The 20,868-nt window shown below is 40.4% G+C and overlaps 1 protein-coding gene across 1 annotated transcript in view; it reads right to left on the reverse strand.

The window, feature by feature from the left end:
* Nucleotides 1-20,868, reverse strand: part of LOC128896353 (suppressor of lurcher protein 1) — a 468,244-nt gene that overhangs the window by 445,303 nt on the left and 2,073 nt on the right. The gene's annotated exons all lie outside the window — the stretch shown is intronic.

The following is a 20,868-nucleotide window of genomic DNA, read 5'->3' on the forward strand; positions in this document are numbered from 1 at the left end:
AATGGAAGGGAACTTTCTAGCTTTCGTCAGTGCTATTAAGATTATCACTTATATAAAATGAAATATTGCCGGGCTTTAATCGCGAATACAATTAAAAGTCTACCTATTCCCAACGCAGAAAAAGAACTAGAGCACGAAGTAGGAAAACAATTGTAGAAAATTGTGTTTTTTGTGTCCACGACTGCAAATAAGATGGTTCATACACTGAGGAGAGTTGGTATTAATATTTTCATAGCAAACAAGTGCAACAACTTTGTTAATTGGCACGTCGAAAGGCAGACATGAGAAAGAAATGCACTCAGGATGGATTGCAGAGACTAGGAGAATGCTACATAAGACGAACGAAAAGATGTTTCTGGAAAAGAATCATCTAGCGTGTCAACACTTTATTTTACCAGGATTTATCAAAAAAGTGAACAAGTCAGGATCTGGAGATACCACGTTACGAGAATATGGACGACGATTGATTAAATTGATATCTAAATTCACACCTTTTCTGTCGACTAATTTTGAGCACTTCTTTTAAATTATTAATCGCTTCCAATAAACAATACCTGTCAGATTTCAATTTACATTTATTTTGATGGGATCATAAGTTTCCTGTTAGAATGTAACAGGTAATAGGATCCCGTGGTAGGTTTCGTGGCATTTTCATTTCAAAGTTCACGATTCGCTAAATCGAATTCACGTCGTTGGCGTGGCGCGAAAACAAATAAATAAGTCAGCCGCAAATCGACCGTTGCGGGAACCCTAACCTTCGCCAACGTCTCGCCAACGACCAGCGATCAATTGTCCGCTGGACGGACCGCGCGATTTTAAAGAATTTACTCCGCCGATTTCTGGTCCACGAAAAGAAAAGAGTAGGATAAAGTAGCTACAGGATGACGCCAATAAAAGGACGAAATTTTTCAGAAGGGCTGGCTTTGGAAGGATCATTCGATGCCAAATTGATCAGTTTTGCACTGGATATCAGGAATTTATTCGTGTTAACCTTCTATAACCCTAGAAAACACTGGAAATGCCTACACGTTATCTACATATTTGGAGATCGATTAAGTTCTATGATATTCTTCAATAAATGCAATAGTTTGAAAAGATACCAAACGACTCAACGCGTCGTACTGCTTAATAATAGTCTCTTTCCGACAGAACCTAACATCAGAGTGGCGAAAGTATGCTTTCTGTAAAGAGTACCATGAGAAACCTCGTGCCAATTGCCCCAGAACAATCCAGTCCTCCAACAAATAATAACAGTTCCAACCGTCGTGTTTCCATATGGAAAAAAACCGACGCCAGTCGGCTGGCGCCACTAATCACTGCATGCGGAGACTCCGCGTTTCAGTCTCGGTTCTTTCTTCGCGAGGGGATGATAACGTAATATCGAACTTCGCAGCCCGGCAAAACGATCGGAACGACTCGAAAGAGGCGGAACGTACCAAGTTCTCGGTTCAATTAAATTTTTCTTCCGCTTTTCTCGATTCGCGCCAACCAAAGTTCTTCCAGCTGGCTGGCTCGATCCAAGCAAGAAGATTTCTGTAATGTTTGACAGCGAACTGGAAAACTGTTCGCCCGAGTTAGGTGCACTTTGTCCACCCGGGTTATCGATGGACATTCGTTTTATCGCACGAGAAGACACACTCGTCGCGGAAAATATAATCGTGTAATAACAGCATGGCCATGGCTAAGATTAAGTTGGTCCGCGACGAATAGATTGCACCAACTTACGCAACGTTCTGCACATTTATCGACTCGTCGACTACGCTTCGCAAATGAGTGATTGCGATTTGATCGACATTATTCAGCCGTGGTACCTGACCCACCCGATCGTAACCCGCTACTATCAATCAAACGCATGTTATTTATGATTTCATATTTTCCCGACTCTTTTCCCCGAGAATATTCGTGCATTATTTATGAACCAGTGGCTCGGTTCCATTATTCATTCAAAATGACGGATCTTCAGGAGCATTCTAATAATTTATTTCCTCATTAGCCAGGTTTGATTTTCGGAAAATTCTACGATCCACGCTGAAGGATGAACGATTCGGAAGGAACTCGTTCGTTCATTCGGCAGGAATAAGATTGCTGGATAAATGCGCAATAATACGCGATATAGAAAAGCGAGGGTGGCCAGCCTTACTCTCGAATCATGGCCGAATCGATACAGTTGTACAGATCGACCGTCTCCAATGTACGGGATATGTTTCGACCAGTAAATACTTCATATCGCGGGTCCAGCTCGTGGAATATTGAAAGCATTTTCTGTGCTTTCGTCCCACGTTGAATTTTATATTTCTTTTTCTGCGGTGCATGTGCCATGCCAGAAAAAAATTCGGAAGGAACGTAGCGGCGACAGTTACACTATTTTTGACCAGAATTGTGGTACATGGCAACGGTTTCGAAACAGAATTTTCACGGGAAGATGTTCTTTTAAATATTTTGGTAAGATTGAAATGTACTGGAAATAAATTGTGATATTGTTTGGCGTCAAATTTCTCAAAATTAAGTACTGTCAGGAATACATGGTTATGTGTAGTTTTTTAAACTATAAGTACACCGAAAATCGATAGTTATAAAGTGTTTCAAAAATATGTGGTCAAATTAAAAAAAAAAAATAATTTATACTTATGTATACGAAAAGAGATCACTAGTATTCTCCCTTTTATTAAATGCAACTTTATTAGGATAAGTCTGGTCAAATTCGTACGTGGTACTGAATTAAACAAATTATTTTCAATATAATTTTTAATTAATTCTGAGATTATTCCAAGCATCACTTTTCCATCTACGTCCCGACTACATTTGACTTCCAGATTGCGAGATGGTTTAGTATATCCTCAGGAATTGGCAGCAGTTAGCAGTTCAAAGTGTGTCTCCTCTGAATCCTTTTATATTCCCAAGTGTATTCCCCTCCACTAGCTGCTTGGAATTAACATTCCCCAACCCTATGTGTGCTTCCAAGCAGAGTTTCAAAGATTTCACGGAATACTGTTTCTAAAATATCCTGTTGGATCTGATATTTCATATCCAATTCTTTATTATTTCAGTTTCATTCAAAACTTTAAGTACCATTTTTTTAAAACCTCACATGTTTTAGAATGCATTACTCAAAGAAAGAAAAATATCAGATTTTCATTTAAAACGAAAGTGGCGAATGTAACGTAGTTCACGTACTAGCAAGAGAATTTCTAAACGACCATTTTCCAAATCGTTGGATTGGATGTAATGAATATGATATGGTCAACTCGTTCACCTTGCCTTACTTTACTGGATTTCCTTCTGTGAAATATACCGAATTACGAAATTTATCATGAATCATACCACAGAAAATCCAACTCCAAATGGAATGATTATTTCTTGTACATTTTTAAAAAAAAGGCTTCACAAACGTAACGCTTTATGGTACAACAATTTAGACAATTTTGGTTCATACAACTCTCTGAATAACAGTTATACGACATTGAATTCCTTCACAACCTGTCTCCACTATCTTGATGAACAAGAGTACAAAGCGGCCACGCGATCATTATTACAACTCGACTTAGGTCTCGTCGTCGGATAAATGGTCCGCGCCTTACGTCTATGGCACCTATTAGATCACGGAATTTCTGGAACAGCGCGGGCGTGCCGACGCCGGAGATTGGCCAAGCTATTAAATTTCCGTTGTACGCATCTTTCCGAGCACGTGGCTCTGGATAACTGCCCGATGCACGTAAATGATGAACGATAAAGCTTTTGACGTCGGCGCGGTACCTCTTTCGGTCGAAAATAGGAAACGGATTGCCATTTTGCGCGCCGCCGCGCACCTCCCCGCGGATTACTCGACGCTCATATTCGTTGAAAGCACTTCGATGTTAATAAAGGTACTCGTCGTATCCAGCCTGGAAACTCGATATCCAGCGCCACGTATCAGTACGCGTGGGAAAACTTATTTACCTGCGTCGATCGGACGAGAGTTTTCCATTCGGCCATTACGACACCCTTCGAAACAATTTATGCTCGCCGCCGCGATTAATGGCGATGCTGCGTCGAAGAACAACGGGCGTCTGCCGTTATTCTGTACGCAAAGTTAAATTCAAGTTGGTGTTGTTCATTTGTGTCGAGGATTTATGAATGAATGTTGTGAATGATAATATGCAGATCCACGTCGATGAATAAGAACTTCCGACCGAACTCTGTAATGCCTCTTCGTTTGACATTTATAAATGCAGAATACATGTTCTGGGTGACTCGAGAAAACGGTGTATTACAGTTTACCTATTGCAATAGAAAAAAGTGCCGCAAAATTTGAACTATAAAAACAAAGAAAAAGAAGAAGTGGAAGGACATCTCAGAAGAATATATTCTCGAAGTTAAATTTGACACTTCCTTCGAAACAAACGAAAAGACTACTCTCTGCAAAAATGATTAAAATAACTATATATCCAGAAAATAAAAACATCGAAGATGTTAACACTTTCAGACAACTTTTCGTGGATTCGTGCAATTGCAAATAAATTTTCCTGTGAACAGACGTCGAGGTCAGGACGTCGACGCCCGAGGAACAAAAAGCGTCGTGTAAAAGCAGCCACGAAACGGACGAGTGCACGCGTAATAAAACCTAACGTCGTCGCGACGCGCTTTGTCGGTGCGCGGCCTACCACGGTGTTCCATTATGTTTATTGGAAGAGCGCGACACGAAAGTAAAACATATTTGACAAACGACGAACCTGCTTTATTATAATACGCTGAACCAAGCCGTGCGGTGAATAACAATGCGAATGCCGTGACTGACGATACAAGAGAAAACAATAAATAGGAGCTAGGACGACCGCGTACCATCGCAAACAAGCATCGTAACGACAATAATACCTACCCGCGTTACAGTACTACAACGTCTACGAAGCGAACTGACCAGCGATATTTTATGGGCACGTAGAAAATAAATTTTGCTTCTTTTTTATTTCCGTCTGTTAAATTCAATTCATCGATAACAGCAGCCCCCCGGTCCGACTGTCGTAATTGTTGAAACGACTAATGAATATGGGCAGCGTAAACGTCGATCATTACGCGGTACCCTTTCCGTCCTTTTCGGCGTAATAAAATAAATTTCACGCGTTAACTGAGGCAATTAAAATAATTTCGCTCGATGAAATCGCGTCACGCTTCGCTGGCATCGCGGTATAAATATTGTCCGTTCAACGCACACGGATTATTCGTCGCCGAAGAATAAAGGGAGGGACGATAATTTAATTTAGAGGAACGAGTCTCCGTGGCGTGGTTTCGGAACCGGCTAAGCCGCGACGAACTTTTTGACTTTCACCGCGTGGGATTTCCAGGAGTTACCGAACGATGTCGAAATCCTCCAAGCTCAGACGAAGCTCGTTCCGAAAGCGAATCGTGATCCAAAGAGAACTACGATTATTCGAGTAGCGGTGAAAATGTGCTTTCGCTCCGCGCGGTTCCTTGTTACTGATGTTTATTATCAAACGAGTATCCAATTAAGTAGATAAATGTTATTAGATTCTACGAATGAAATTGAAACGAATGAGCAGAAAATTTGATGTCAAATTCAAACAAATGAAAATGTGGTGAAACAAATAAAAAATCTTCGAACCATCGATTTTTTGCTGGAATCCTTTCTAAATTTATCGAAGAATCGTCATGTAACAGTTAGCGGAGCAGATCGAGTCAATCCGCGAATAACGATGCGAAAAGCAATTATCAGCGCAGTCAGTCGCAGGGAACACTGTAACACGGACAAGAGCAACGCGTCCCAATCAGGGCTAACACGCCAGGAAGAGGTTAGCGATGTCAGTTGCTTGTAAACACGTTGTTTAGCTGGCCACATACTCGCGTAACTGCGGAACCTCCATCTGGCTGTAAACGCGTTACCCATGGAAAACAGACGATGCCGAAGCTCACGCGTGGCAAAAATGACCGGCTACACGGGACACGTTTAAATGCCGCCAATCGTTGTTTCTATTGTTACGAGAGCGACGCTGCTAGGTGCATTCTAGGTGACGCTTGTTCCCTTCCAGCATATGAAATTTCCTCTCGCGAAATTCTAATATTTCGCATCGATGCAAAGGACGTTTGAAAAGTACTGCGACTGAATTTAGAATCATATTAAACTAGTTGTGATATTGCTTTCAAATTCAACAAGAAAAAACGCCCATGTACCGAATATAATAATAAAAATGGCAATTTTATTGGAATATTGATTCTTAAGCCAAGTCGAACGTCTTTTTAATTATGCAAGGAAAAAAATTATTTTATAGACGAAGGGTAACAATGAAAAATATTTCAATGATTATCAAACATGGTAGATTCTTTTTAATGTAGTTTAGAGCCTGTCGAAATGGTTTTACACGTTCCCGGAAGAATTATTCATACCCACAAAAATAGCCCTACCGATAACATCACATATTTTGTCATTGATGAAATATACTGCCCAGGCAAAATGGGCAGAACGCCAAGTGGGTGGTGTTAGTGGGATTCGTGGCTTGAGCCCGACGCCAAATACATTGTCCTGCAAAAACGGTTGATTTATTATGACCACTGGTCCAGGATGCACGATTTTGCCGGACCTCGTACAATCGCGCTCGCTCCCCGATAATTTGCCTGCTTCTCGCAGCGGTAATATCTTTCCGCTGCGCGAGCCAACCATGGCTGACTATTAACTTCGATGGGGAATTTTTACTCTTAGTCTGATCCGATGGGCTTCATTAATATGGTACGGAGAAGTAAATATAAAAGCTTTTAAAATTACAACAAAATTATTTGTTTTCTAAAAAAAACATCAAAGCGTCGCAGAAATTTCCAAGCTCGGGCTCCATGCATGCCACTACAACAATTAAAGGCAAATGAGCACGAGTAAACCTATCTCAGATTTATATCTTATTCCACCAAATACCATGATTTCACAAATTGCTATTAAGTCTCCCGCGTTACGAACATTTAAACATACTAGGCCGACTTGATCAAAGTGAAGTTCCCTCCTCCACCCCTTCTGTTAAAGTAATCCTCAGAATTTGGAATCAAAGAACGATCATTATCGAAGATAACCAGAACACCTAACTTTTCGTTAGATCCTCCCCGTCATTTGCATAATGGATCCGAACCGAGTTGATCCATTAAGAGCAAACTTCGGTATAAACGATCCGTTCGAGTTCTGGATAACCAGGGTCCACTTGCCGGGAGCCGTCTTTGTTGCTGCGCGAGGGATGATATCCTTTGGTCGCGTTTTTCCTCAACGATATTACCGTCAAACGCGTTTGCAAGTATTCAAGGCCAATCTCTATCGATATTGGCATATTGTGCCATGATTTATGACCGGAACAGCCGATGCTTGAAACGCCTGCCACGATCTATCTATCTTGAGTCCGAAAGACGATAGCCCCACCACACACTCGAGAATCTGGCATCTACTATGCCATTCAAGACGATCCTCCATCCCTCCGCCTCCTCCTCAACATTCCTACGTTCGATATTCCATAACCTAAGACATCAATTCACCTGCCACCGTCTCCTTTTTGATTCCCAGCTGCTTAGCAGATAACCACTTGATTCGCATTAAGTTATGGTCGCTCCGAGCACCAGGAAGAGCTTCCATGACAAATGGTGTAAGTTTTCCTTGATATATTCATGCATTCTACGATGTGCATGAATTTTTTAAATATATGGTGCTCGTGTATTTCAGCCAAACAATTTCAAAACTAAAGCTTTTTTTCAATATTATGTAATATGTCAGCCCAAGAGGGAAGGACTTGAGTCTATTGTTGTTTAAATACAAGTCGGTTCGTTCATTAAAAAAAGAGGAAACACTGATATATGAATTTTCTAAACTCTAGTCCAGGATGTTGTCTTTGAAATATTTCTTCATGATTCGGAATTGGTATCACATTATTTACAATATAGAGTGTATTAATTCATTCGTTGTTCTAAATAACTTTAGCCTACCAATGTACTATAGTTTTTGCCCCCATAAATCCCAACGAAGTGACTCTGTATCAATAGTTTCTGGTCCAGCGAGCGCGATGCTCGGGCGCGGGATTATTCCTCAAGGATCTTCGTGCATAAATCATCCCGTAGGATCCATGAATTTTCTATCAACACGGAGATTATTCTGCTATTAGGTCTTTTATTAGAGTCTTCGGTAAGGTGATAAAGAAAAGAAGTTCGAGGGGCCTCGTGAGTTTTTCGCGAGTTAAAAATAATACACGGTGTCGCGCGAACTTTCGAAAAGTTCGCGCCGAGGGAAACAAATTTAATCGCGTCACGGCGAACTTAGCCGAGCTTTCCCCGCGCTCATCGCGATCAATAAGTCCTCGGTTCGCCCGCACCTAGATCGTGCACGCGTTACAGCGACACGTGAGGACATTAAGAAGAGTACTAGACAGTCAAACTGCCCCAAAGTGGTCTTCTTTGAGAATTATTTCCGAGGAACTGAACCAAACTCGCGTCTTTTCCTTTTACGAAATGTTTATGTGTATCCTCAAGAGTAAGAAAAACTTTTTTCCGTTGTATATACGTGCGTGATAAAAATGGCCTGCACGTGATACCAAAAGGGGCCATTTTTTAGATGTCCTGCATGTTTCGCAGTGATCTCTGCCTTACAAACGAAAATATCGAAATTTCCCTGGAGGTAGTTATTCTAGAAGCCTGTAATTTTGTAGCGAAGCTGTGAACAATTGCTCGGAGACTGTGGCTTTTGAGAGAGAAAGTAAAATAACGTACCAACTTGTGAATATTTTGCAGGAAATCTATGCACTCTGATGAAATAATCTCACCATGAATAAAGTAACTCCTGAACTTTGAAGTACATTTTCAAACGTCTATGTTTATTTATAACGAAGGAATTAACAGTAATCTCATCAGTGTAGCCGTAGTCCCAACTTTCTTGTGACATGAAAATCAAAGCTTTTTGAAGGGGTAAAAACTTTACACTCTCGTAGTAAATTCTTTTTGATCCAACAACGAACTGTCGAAGTACAAGCTACGACCTTCTGAATAAGAAGAAAATTTTCTCTAAAATGCTGCTTGGATTCCGAAGAATGTCCTAGTACTTGAATCACGATTCCGGTGGCGCGCTTGATCTTTTCTCAAAGATGGCAGCCCCAAGATCCTTACATAGGCCACAAACGCCATGTTCGCCACATAAAGCCCAGCGATCATACCTGATGGAGACGTGTGTCGAGAAGGAAAATGCCTAGCGTTAAGCTGATAATATTCCCCTAAGTTTACACGAATATCCGTAATCTAGGTTCGAGCAAAAGCGTCCAACCGAGCAAAACTCTCTAGCCTCAGCTGTGACGAAGCACTCAGGCCCGCGATAAATATCTACCGTTTAGTTATGCGAGGGCGAGGAACGCGAATGCATCAGAGCCCGAACTTCCCTTCATCCCTCACGCTGGCGAAATTTCATTTCCATCGCGTGCGGGCAAGTGTCAAGCAGTTTACGTCGTTTTACCGCATACGTTATCGAGCCCACGGATCGTGTTCCGGTATCGCGGTATCATTCCATTTTCCCAGCTCGGGACAGTTTCCCGATTTCTTTCTGGTAACGATGCCATGTCACGGATTTAACCGCTCTGCGACTCCATCCACTGTTAATTCCGATTTCATTTCCTCGAATAATGCATCTGTCGATACCCTAAGTTTCGCAACTGGGACAATCGAGCGCCCCTCGTCGCGTTTACCTTTACTATATGAGAATTGCTGATGTCTAGAGGTATAATATCATTGGGGAGAATCGATTACAAAATTTCGTGAATAGGTGATTATTGAAATGGACTTTTCTGGGGGCAAGGCGGAGGAGTTTTTAATTGTTGTCAAGAAGAAAATTTGTATAAATTCTTAGATTAGTAAAGTACCTTTTCATAAAACCAAACAAAAGTGGAGGTGTAGGTATTGGGTCTTCTCAAAATCCTGGATATAGCTTGTCCTCAAACCCTAGCACTCAAATTTTGAAGAAGTTTCGCCAAAAACACGTGAAGAGCTAACCTTGTCTTAAATTAAATTCACCGTCTCAGAATTGTAGAGTTTGTTTTGTCAAATACGTCTCTCTAAACTGCGTCACTTTTTAAACCAATCGAGTTGTCTCGCGAAGCAATATCCTTTTCTCCATTTATATTCAACGCCCCCAATCGTCCTCGGCCGTTATGACTCACTTCGGGAAGCCCTGGTCTATCGTCTCGTCGTACACGGAAAATTGTGTACCGTGTCCTCAACTTGAGAGGTTACCATTACTCTACGATGGTTTCGCAGGCGTGCTTCATACGCGTTTGGTCTTGACACCAGTGACATACTGCAAGGAAATTTCACACCTTCGGTAACATGACCTGGCAAATCTTGTTCTGTCCGCGTAGACGTGTCCCAAGGTGTTCGCCACACGTATGTGTGGAACGAGACGTTCGTGTCTCCCCTTCGAACAGAGTCTGACAAAGGAAAATATCGAGACGTCTATAGTGCATTGGATCTGCACGGAAGTTGCGTTCCAATTGTTTCACTTGAAAAGTTTTGCTTACCTTTGTGCAATCAAAACGCTACGACCCAATATACATCAAGGTATTTGCATAGTAAACGCACGATATCCTGTTATTGGTGTAAAAACTTTATGCATAGAAATATAGATTGTATTGAGGGGCAGCTCTAATCGCTATGGGAAACTTCTAAACTATGTTACTTTCCATTTTATGTTGATTCATTAGTAGATTTTTTTATGGTGGGTTTTAATATTTCTAAATTAAGTACTCCATGTCAAACAAAATGAAATACTACAGGATAAAGATACTATATTTTTAAAACAAAGGACCACGGTGAACTTTCAAAACAAGTTACAAAAGAGTTGTTAATAGTCGTGAATAATTGTGCGTTTATATTCTTTTTGTACCGTTAATAAGTATCGAGGGGAATGTTCGTTTTTTTTTGGTCGAAGCTAAAGTATCCCATTAGTCTAATTGGTCAGAAAAAGAAACATTCCTCTTGGCAAAAAAGAAGCTTATTGCCAACCCTTATAATTCCAAGAGAAAAAGTTTGTAACACTTTAAGCGTCCAGGCTGTAGTTCAACCTGGATACAAACGAACGTACAAACGGCTTGTAATTAAAGTACGCGTAGATAAAGTTTCCAATTGCATCGAAACACAAACTTTGGGTGCCTGATAGTATTAACTCCTAAAAAACGATTACAATTACATTAGGACCAACGCTGACGAATACCTAATCGTAAATAAATTTATGTTTCATCCGAACTGTGACATTTTATCATTGATATTTTGCATATACATATGTCAGACTATAATTGATACCAGTGAAGAGAAATTGACAAACTTTTTTCCCTTGACAAACATTTTTCTCTGTCCATACTAACTGTGAATATCCGCGAATTCCGTAAAACATATCGAAAAAGTTTTATTCGATGTTTTATGATTTTTGATACCTCTCTGCAAGATAACACTTTTCGAAGAAAGGCAAGAAAAATAAAAAAAATTCAAAAAATTCTCTTTCCCTCTGTCATAGGACATCGAAAACCATATAACTTCGAATTGAATTTTTATTCAGCATCTTTTATGGTTTCGCATATATGCGCAACAATATAAAACTCTCGATTTCTTCGAGAGAGAATTGGAAAAAAAATGACCGAAACAAAGCAAAATAATTAATAACGTAACTTCAGCTACGTTTCCGCGAAGTTTCGAATTTCTTTGGATTTTCAAATTCCCAAAGGGAGCCCGGAGCTATTTCCACCGTTCTGTACACGTTATTTCGTCCAGAAGCTTGGCAAAATATTTGTTCTTCTGCGACTTCTTTAAATTGTTTAAAACCGTAATCACGTCGCTTTGCCACGATTATATTTACCTTTGTCCCCGTCGTATTTCGTTACGTAAACGGAAATGTTTTCAAATCGAAATACGCTACGCTCGAAATTGATTAAAACGATGAAATTGAATTCGTCGCGCCGAGAAACATGTGCCTTACCGCATCTACATATCCCGCACTGTATGCGGCGCGTGTTTGCAATCTTGGCTCCTCTTCTGTAATCTATCCATCTCTTGCTAGCTATCGAACAGGACACTCGCGCCCACAACCTGAGTCGAGTAATCGAGAACATGGAAACTTAACATATCACGAGTCGCGTGATACTCTAACCCTTCAATGCTTTAATGCAAAAGTGTTCCAGGAGTAGTATCATCGTCCTAGGGGTGATTCGATGTTTGAAAATAAATGGACATTGTAGAATAAACGTCTTTCATAGTTGGGTATCTTTTTTGAGAAAATAGACTTGAAAATTTATTTAAAGTACTTGTCTGTACATTACCCACCACTTGCTTTGATTTCGATCGAAGGTACAAGTACGGTAGGTATAGTTCTACATTTTAAAGTAAACAAAAACTGATGATTGAATTTTTCCGTGCGAAGCTTCCTATTCGAGAGAATTTATTTCGGAAATTTTTGTTTTAGACCGCCTATGATCGAATGCAGCTCGGCTGACGTGTCTGACCATAACTCTCAATTTCTACTTGCCGCGGCACTAGTAATAATGGCAACGTTAAATTGTCTATACTGCCGCTTGCTAGGATGTCTGGCCACAGCTCACCGTATCTATGTACTTACGTTGATACGAGGATTGAGGACATAAATGGTCGTGTATTGCTATCTAGTACTACGTGGTCATTTTTACAAGGTGTGACAAAATTTGTGATTGTTTCTTCATCTTCTCAATTTCGATCAAGTATTCGTCTAACTAATTCCGTGTTCCTGAGCGTATTCGTCGACGGATACCGTTAAATCACAACGCATTTGCACGAAGAATTATTTATAGTTTATCCCAGCACGCGTGCGGTGCTTGAATTATATTCGCCGACCGGAACGGCATAAGTGTAGCGTATGCAGTCATTCGATATTAACCGAGTAGTTATGGTCGCTGTTCGCTTCTCAATTACGATACTGCTCGCGGTTTTTGCCCTGCTGTACCATTCTAAACCCGTCCACTGTTACCGCGAAACAAATGGCGTGCAATAATTGCTAATTTATTCGATCGAAACAATTTTCGAGTTTGACACACGCGCAGAATCGATGGGTATCGTAATTTTGAACATCGTGTAGATTTAAAATCAAATATTCGATAACACTATCGAATTAGTTCTCGAATACCCTCGTTCTTATAATATCGTAAGCAAATTAATTATATCTGTTACATAAAACATTGTGTTTTTTATTTTACGTGGTACCTTTTTATTTTGTTGCGATTCTAGTTGATGAGTAGCCTTATTTATTAAATAAATAGCATAACAATGTGCTAAATGTTCTGAATTACCTTTCCGACAATTTGCTGTGGATTACCAGTGAAGAATCTACCTTGAGAATAAGTAACTACTTCGAATTTCCCATTTTGCCCCACGCCACCCTCAAATCGTCTGTTAAACAGTTCCATTTCTTCGTTACTAAGAGCGAATTTATTACGCTATGCAAAAAGCCAGCGATAAAACAAATGGAATAAAAATCTGGCGTTGAAGGTAAACTAGAGCGCGGCGAGAGGTATCATTAGTATGGGTCGGATGACCTACCCCATCCTGTGCTGGCTCCCGATTGGAAGGGTTAACGAATTTTTCGCGCACGTACAAGGAACGAGTTGGCTGTTTACGCCGTAAACTTCCCTGGAAACAACAGAAATAACTATCGGATACTCGGAAGCGATACGGTGAGGAGAGGGACGAGGCGGTCGTGCTCGCGAGAAGAATCATTTATTAAGTTTATCGCTGCGAAACGAGTAAAACGCGAAATCGAAACGACATACATGTCTTTATCGCATTGTTCGTTGGCCGATAAGAGCAGCCATGCGCCGCGGGAGCGGTACGTGCGTGTCCATGAGTAATTTGGCGCTTTTCTCATGGATGTGTTGCTAGTACGGATACGTACGTAATTGTATGGCCCGTCGAATGTTCGGGTTTCCCTTTAAAACAGTCTTAAATACGATTGCCGAGGCCACTGGTTCTTTCCGTGCTGGCTGAAACGCGACCCGCAGAGGAGAGTTAACGGTCACGTACCGATCGATTCGGTGTCATGTGTTATCCTATGCTCGCTGGAAGAAAATATCGCAGTTGGGCAGTGGTTACTTTCGGAATCATCGTTCGTAATTATCAGAGTATGCAGCGATAATAAACTGCGTTTAAAAGGGTGGGAGCACGTTGCTCGAGCTCAAATGAAATAGGGCCCGTTATGTTAATAACGAGTAATAACTTTATAAACTAAAGGGCGTGGTCTTTAAGGTAGAAGAGAGTCTAACGTCTCAAAGTGTCTATAGTAAAGTTGTACTATGCGAACCAAGATTACATGAAACGAAAGTAGGCAAAGCTGGGCTAGTCATATCTAAGAATAGGTGCATTAAAGTATCGTAGTAACCACCTACGCAGCAGCTGGCAAGAGGCTAACTATAATATACACGCGAAAAGAAAAGAACTAGAAAATCCCGAGCACAGCAATTGTGCCTCGTATTGCTTCGACTTTACTGCCGCAAGGATACTTTTGCCCTCCACTGTACACGCCTTCGAAAACTAAAACAACTCGTTACACAATGTAATATTCCCCGCCTCGCAAGTGGAGGAACACTCACGCCATTCCCCCCGCATTTTCCTTTTTGTGCCCGTTCACTTTTGCCGGCTAGCCATTTGCAAATAGCCGTTTTCATAACGCCATGCTCCACGGCTAACTATTACCGAGTTATAATGTCTAACCGCCGCAAATCACGGAAGCTTTATTGAACCCGTTGAACCAGCGGCGCCAAGGATTAGGACAGGTCAAAGAGGAGGCTTTAATTTCCTTTTCACCGTCGCCTTTCATTACGATTTAGTTAAATCTTCTATCATTCGCCCCGAGGCTATTCACTCTTCCCTGCCTTTTATTTTTTAATTCCTTGGCGATTGCCTCTGAGAGTTTAACCCTCGCGATAGCAAGCCATTTTTTGTCACGTGGAAGGCCAAGAGGGAAGTACTACGTTCTTTTTTCCAAATCAGTTAATCGTAGTGGTCTAAATTAATCTATCAGATTAATTTATCTTATTTATTTAACAATATTCTGAAAACTGAATGTATCTTGTATTTACCTAATAAAAACTTGTGAAGTACGAACGAAGACATAGGAATTAATTTTTCTATGTATTAATAGCTGATTAAAAACCGATATCATTTTAACCCATTCACTGCCAGGCAAATTTAAAGCGATTTGCCCGAAGCGCCAAAACGTGATATTAAATTTCTTGTTTTAAAAAGAAAATTTCCGATTTTTTTTTGCAATTATTCGTGCGACTCGAAAGGCTATAAACTTATCCATTGAGTAATTACAATCAATTTGAACTACGAGACATCTCGTAGTTGCCAGTAAATGGGTTAAGCAAGCTAAAACTAAACTCTTTATTCAAATTCAATTTCTACGGCTTCGATTTAGATGTTACTAAATGCATACTTCTATTTTAAAAAACAATTCAATTCGGATTTCTGTTAAAGTAACGAAATAAAACCGAAACCATAGAAATCAGACTTTTATAGATATTCCTTTAGTATTTATGCAATCAATATTGGGTGGACGTTGCGTGCTACTTCTGAAATTCTTTTAACGAATCGAGTACAGCGACCAATATTGAAGGGAATCGGCACTGTAGCCATTTCTTTCTCTGCGATTAAATTATTTCACTCGTTCCGACATGCTCATTCGTTAGAATATGTCGATAAGTCCAGAAAATATCTGACTCGATTGATTTTTTATGCAACCTAATGAATATTCGTGCGAAGATAAATCCTATTCAAGAAATGTTTTCTTTACGAGACCCACATAAATATCAGGTTAAAAGAAATGTCAGAACTCGATGTGAAGAGAAATTCTACCGAAGAAATATTTTCCTTACGAGATACAAAAAAATATCAGGTTAAAAGAAATGTCAGGACTTGCATTCGTATCCTCGGAATTAATTCCCAAAGGAGACTTTATTTCGGAGCTTGACTGGCCAGTCCTCTTAAACGCTCCACGATGATATACCTTGCGGCGTGCACTTTCCGACTGACTTTTAAGACGGAACGATACACTCGTTGCGCCCCCTATAACTTAGTGTGAACCGAAATTTACGCCACTGTGGCAGCTTTATTTATCGAGCGTTCGAAGCCGAGCGCAGCACAGAGGCCGGGGTTTATGACTTCTTCCCCGCTGCAGGAGCCATTCGGATTGCCAAGAAAACGTACACCCCCGTCGTTCTGTGCTTCCGTGTTGCAACACGTGCAATGATCGTAAATGCACGCGCTTACAAGCGTTTTGAGGCGTACAACCCGAATCGATCCCAGCCCGTACATTGACACGTATTTGATCTACGTGCTCGCCGTTGCTGATCTACGTGTGAATTTCATCGTCGAGATATACGCTCCCCGTTCTCAGTAAACTTCGAGTCGGCAAATTTTCATGGAAAATGTTTGCCTTTGTATGTGTACGAAGTCGCGATCGTAGTCGGTGCATGTTTTATCGGTATGAATATGAAGCGAGCGAGTTAGAAAAGCGACTTAAATTGGAATGCTTCCGACGAAGAAATACTTATTTGAGTTGAACTTGAATTATTTAAATTATTTGCGCATCATTTTTTTTATTATAACTTTCTTGAATTTAAAAATATCGTCCGAAAGTTTTAAGGAAACGCGGCCATACCACAGTGGCGCCTTTGGGGTTTTTTCTAGAATCAAACCTCTCAGAATTAGGATGTCAAGACTTAGTTATTCTAGAATAATTCCTGTTAAACTTATGAAGGCGAACGTCGATTTTTCAGCCAAACAAACGAGAGCCTTAATTAAAGCACTGCATGGAAGAGTAATTTAAAAGGACATTCGACGATCAAGTTTATGCACGAGTTTCTCAATTTCAGGTTGGATGAACTCGCCATTAGGTACGGGCGCGTTGTAATTAAAATATATTAAACGCTCGGAAACGATTAACCTAATAACTCACCAGTCGCAGCTGCGACTCAAATGACGATTAAGTAGCAAAAATTCTCCCCGACGCTATTAGTTTACAAACACCATTTATCTTCACTCCGGCGTATACGGAGCAGTTCCGTGTGTATCAAGTACATCACGCGGCATACCGAGCGCATATGAGATATCAAGGTAAATTGACACAGCTTTGCTTGACAACCGGGCTAAAATTGTTGAGCACTTTCGGCGCGTTTAACCATGTGAGTGCATAAACATCGCAATATATTTACATTCCGGAATAAGTTCCACTTTGGATCTCTCAATTCCTGGAACCAGGAAGCGCTGTACGAAGCGTGATGTCACCAAACCCAGATGTACACAACGCTGTTTACTTATTTCCACCAAACGTCTCTGCAGTCGTAGACAGTCGCGCTTCTGTCGTTGTTAAATGACGCGTTAACCGACAAATACGATCGATGATACGAGCGATATTTATTTTCTTTTTTATTTTATTCAGCGATCGTCGAGCGTCCCTTGAATTTGTTTAGACTCGATATTACTAGTCGCTTTGTCCATCGTTTACGTGAACGGAAATGTGAATATGAAAATAGATTTATATCGTGTGTTTACGTTTAATAAAGGGGCGAGTTCGTGGAGATAATTAAACGCTCGCGAAAATAGACGACAAAGCGCGCCGTCACGCGGAAAATCAATTTCAAAGGCGTGCGTCTCGACAATTCTAGAATTTCCTGGAACGAATGCAATGCTTGTAAATGCATTTTGACACGGATGCCAACGGTAACAGCGACTCGTGTCACGTGCCTCGCACGTACGCCTACGCGTAGACTACATAGGTCAGGAATGTTTAAAATCCTGTCTAAAAAAAAAAAGTTTTAGGTATCGAATCAGAGACGACATATGTTCATCCGTTATTCGTCGAATTGTGTGGTTATTCGAATTTATGTAAAGAAGATTCAAGAAATTAGAAATGAACGAGAATAGATGACAATAGAATCGCGGTATTAACGAGATCGAACATATAGAGCGAGGCATTTGAAACGGAGCACTCGAACAACTTGTTCACCTTTGACGACGGGAGGAAATGTCGCGAGGTGTTTTGAAAGTTTTTTCTTAATTATTCAAGCTAACAGTAACCAACAAGGGAAACAGATACCTCTACACAAACTGGTAAGCGGATATTAGGGAGCCCTCCCTAGGCGCCGCAGACAACTCCACAGAAACTCGCAGTGTCCGAATAAAGTATTCATGTACCGCCAGGCTCTCTATATTAAATGGACATGACGTGTGTACAGACTATTATATTAATAATAAGGTGGCTGTAACGTTGATACCTCAAAGTATCGCTCAGAAACAAAACTGTGTCAAAAATGTCTAACTTGAAGCTACCATTCTCGAGAGATAAGCGATCTAAAATGAAAAACAAATCCCAAGCTATATGCGTCTTATAGAAAAGTGTCTAGAAATAGAAATAGTCGTTGTCAGCAGTGCACGCGAACGTCATCCACCGCTACCCTACCAGCGGCGGATAAATTATAGCACTTGAAAAATGTCCCCGAGTGTTGCGTTGTCGGGACGATCTCCTCTTCGCGGATGGCGAAACTTCTGAATTGAGAGTCGAACAGGGTGTGCAACTGTTGCCACAGTGTGTTATTGGAAATTTTCGAAATCATTTTTTACGTGTAGAGAGGGAACGAAGACCGAGACGATGATAAATCTTCGAGTGAACGGAGACGGTGAATTGGGCGAAACGGGTGAAAAATCGATGAACTTTCTGATTAGTTTCCCACTCGATCGCAGTTAATCATCGATCTGATCGCGTTTAATTGCGGATGCCTGTTTGCCGCGACGAACTTTATTATGGACGTGCGAACATGGTGGAGAGCCAGCGAGGTAATTGCATCTCGCTTCGTGGAAAAGTTGTCCATTGTCGTTGTTTGGTGTTGAGGGACAAGCTTGGATTTCCAGGGATTAAAAAATTATAATTTTCTGCTTAACAAACGAGATCTTGTTTGTTTGCGTTGAGATTTGTTTTTCGAAGCAATTTTCTAGGAATTATTCTATATCCATTTAATTTAATAAATAATTTATTTAAAATTCGTTGAATTTTATATTAAGTAAAATCGCCTCCATTTAAGTCATCATTTTAGTTTAATTTATGAGTGTGTTTCTCTTTGTTTCAGATTTATTTAATCATACTCGAAATAATATACAGTGAAACTTCGATAAACGTAATCAAGATAATTGCACGAGAAGCATATTCGCTAGATTGTGCTGACAAGTGAAAGGGCTGGTCACTTAGCAACAAGTGAAGTTGGCGGAAGGAACAGATATTAAACAGCGATCACAGGCAATGAAGATGTACCGTGTAAATGAGAGTCGTAATTGGATTGGTTTCCTCAATTATTGCCTGGGATCTGTACTTTCTGGAACTTTCAATCTCATATTGCTGTGATTAACCAGATTCTAATGCACTGACTCGTCTTATTCATTCCGCTGATACATTCGTTACGAATTCGAATAATTTTCAGTTCCTTCATTTATACATTACCATCTTCGCGCCGTCTTTTGCATTTAGATTATACTTCTGAGAGATCTATGGTATTTACCATTGTAAAGATTATTCTTTCCCCAAGTTCCTCAAGAAAGAATTCGAATGAATTTTACGTTTCTAATCCTAGTTTTAGGACTCTACTTTTAGGATTTCCTAATGTTTATTCACAAATGTTTCACTTGCGATGGAAAAAAATGTTTGTTCGCAAACTACGATTCGTAGAAGTCATGCATATCCTATAAGTGGAACTCTAACACCAGCAGGTATTTATAATCGTGTACAACTAGCAGGTGTACCGTCCACTTTTATGGACTATGTTAATATCAAAGGCTAGGTAAAAGAATATGGCACTAAATACCGAAGTGTATGTAGGACATCACAAAACTATCAAGAACGTAATGAAAGCATTCCTAGAAGTGCACTTACTACAAGAAATGAACAAAATTCTTACATAGGTTAACCCTTGAGGTTAGGTGGGTTAAAAACTATCCCACCTTTTGCTTAGCTTTACTACTTTATATAAAGTTTTTCATTCACGTAGCAATACTATAAACTAACGCTAAAAGTACAATAAGTGGAATCAGAAATCTCTGTTCAGAAACAAGTTGTTCTTCTATGCAGCTTGAATTTTATTTTTCTTTTATAATCGTGTGCCTCCTAAATAATTACGAAGAATCAACCGTTCGGCATAAGTAAATAGCAAATGTAGCACTTATTATTCGAATATAATTTGACCTATATGTAACCCACTTGAGGGTATCTATAGCACTTCGGTATTGCTTACTAGAGAGTTAACAATCTCCTAGCAGGTGGTACTCACACCCAATTGCCATCGAATCAGTAGTATATCAGCCACTGTCAATGTAAGCGATACCAAAGGTAATTACCAGAGCATCGAGTTCGGAGCATCATTCTTCGGTCGTATATAGTTCGGGATAAAGCGATTAAACCGGTTAGAGCATTCGAACCAGATTATTCAGTTGGCAGACATCGATGTGTATGACGTAAAGTGGAATAATGTAGAGTCTAAAATCGCGAGCGCCATTGTGTCTGACCTAGAGCAGACACATGCTCAGGTATGTAAATTGCGCGCCTCGACACGTGCCATTAATGGTTGATTGCCTCCACCCTCTCTCTTCTGCTCTTTCGTGCAAATAGCGAGGTAAAGCTTTCGACGAAAAAATCGACGCATCCGCGAAAGCTTTAAAATGTACACGGACTGGCCAGTGTAAATAAGAAGAAAAAAGTTCTCGTATCGTATTTTTACCGTACTCCAAGCACTCCAGCACTTTACAATCACACAAACCGTCCAACTTTAACGGTGGAAATATAGACTCTTCTAACAATTCCAACGCGATTTCGTATCG

Source organism: Hylaeus anthracinus, unplaced genomic scaffold (genome assembly GCF_026225885.1).
Source record: "Hylaeus anthracinus isolate JK02 unplaced genomic scaffold, UHH_iyHylAnth1.0_haploid 0, whole genome shotgun sequence".
Taxonomy (NCBI): Eukaryota; Metazoa; Arthropoda; class Insecta; order Hymenoptera; family Colletidae; genus Hylaeus; species Hylaeus anthracinus.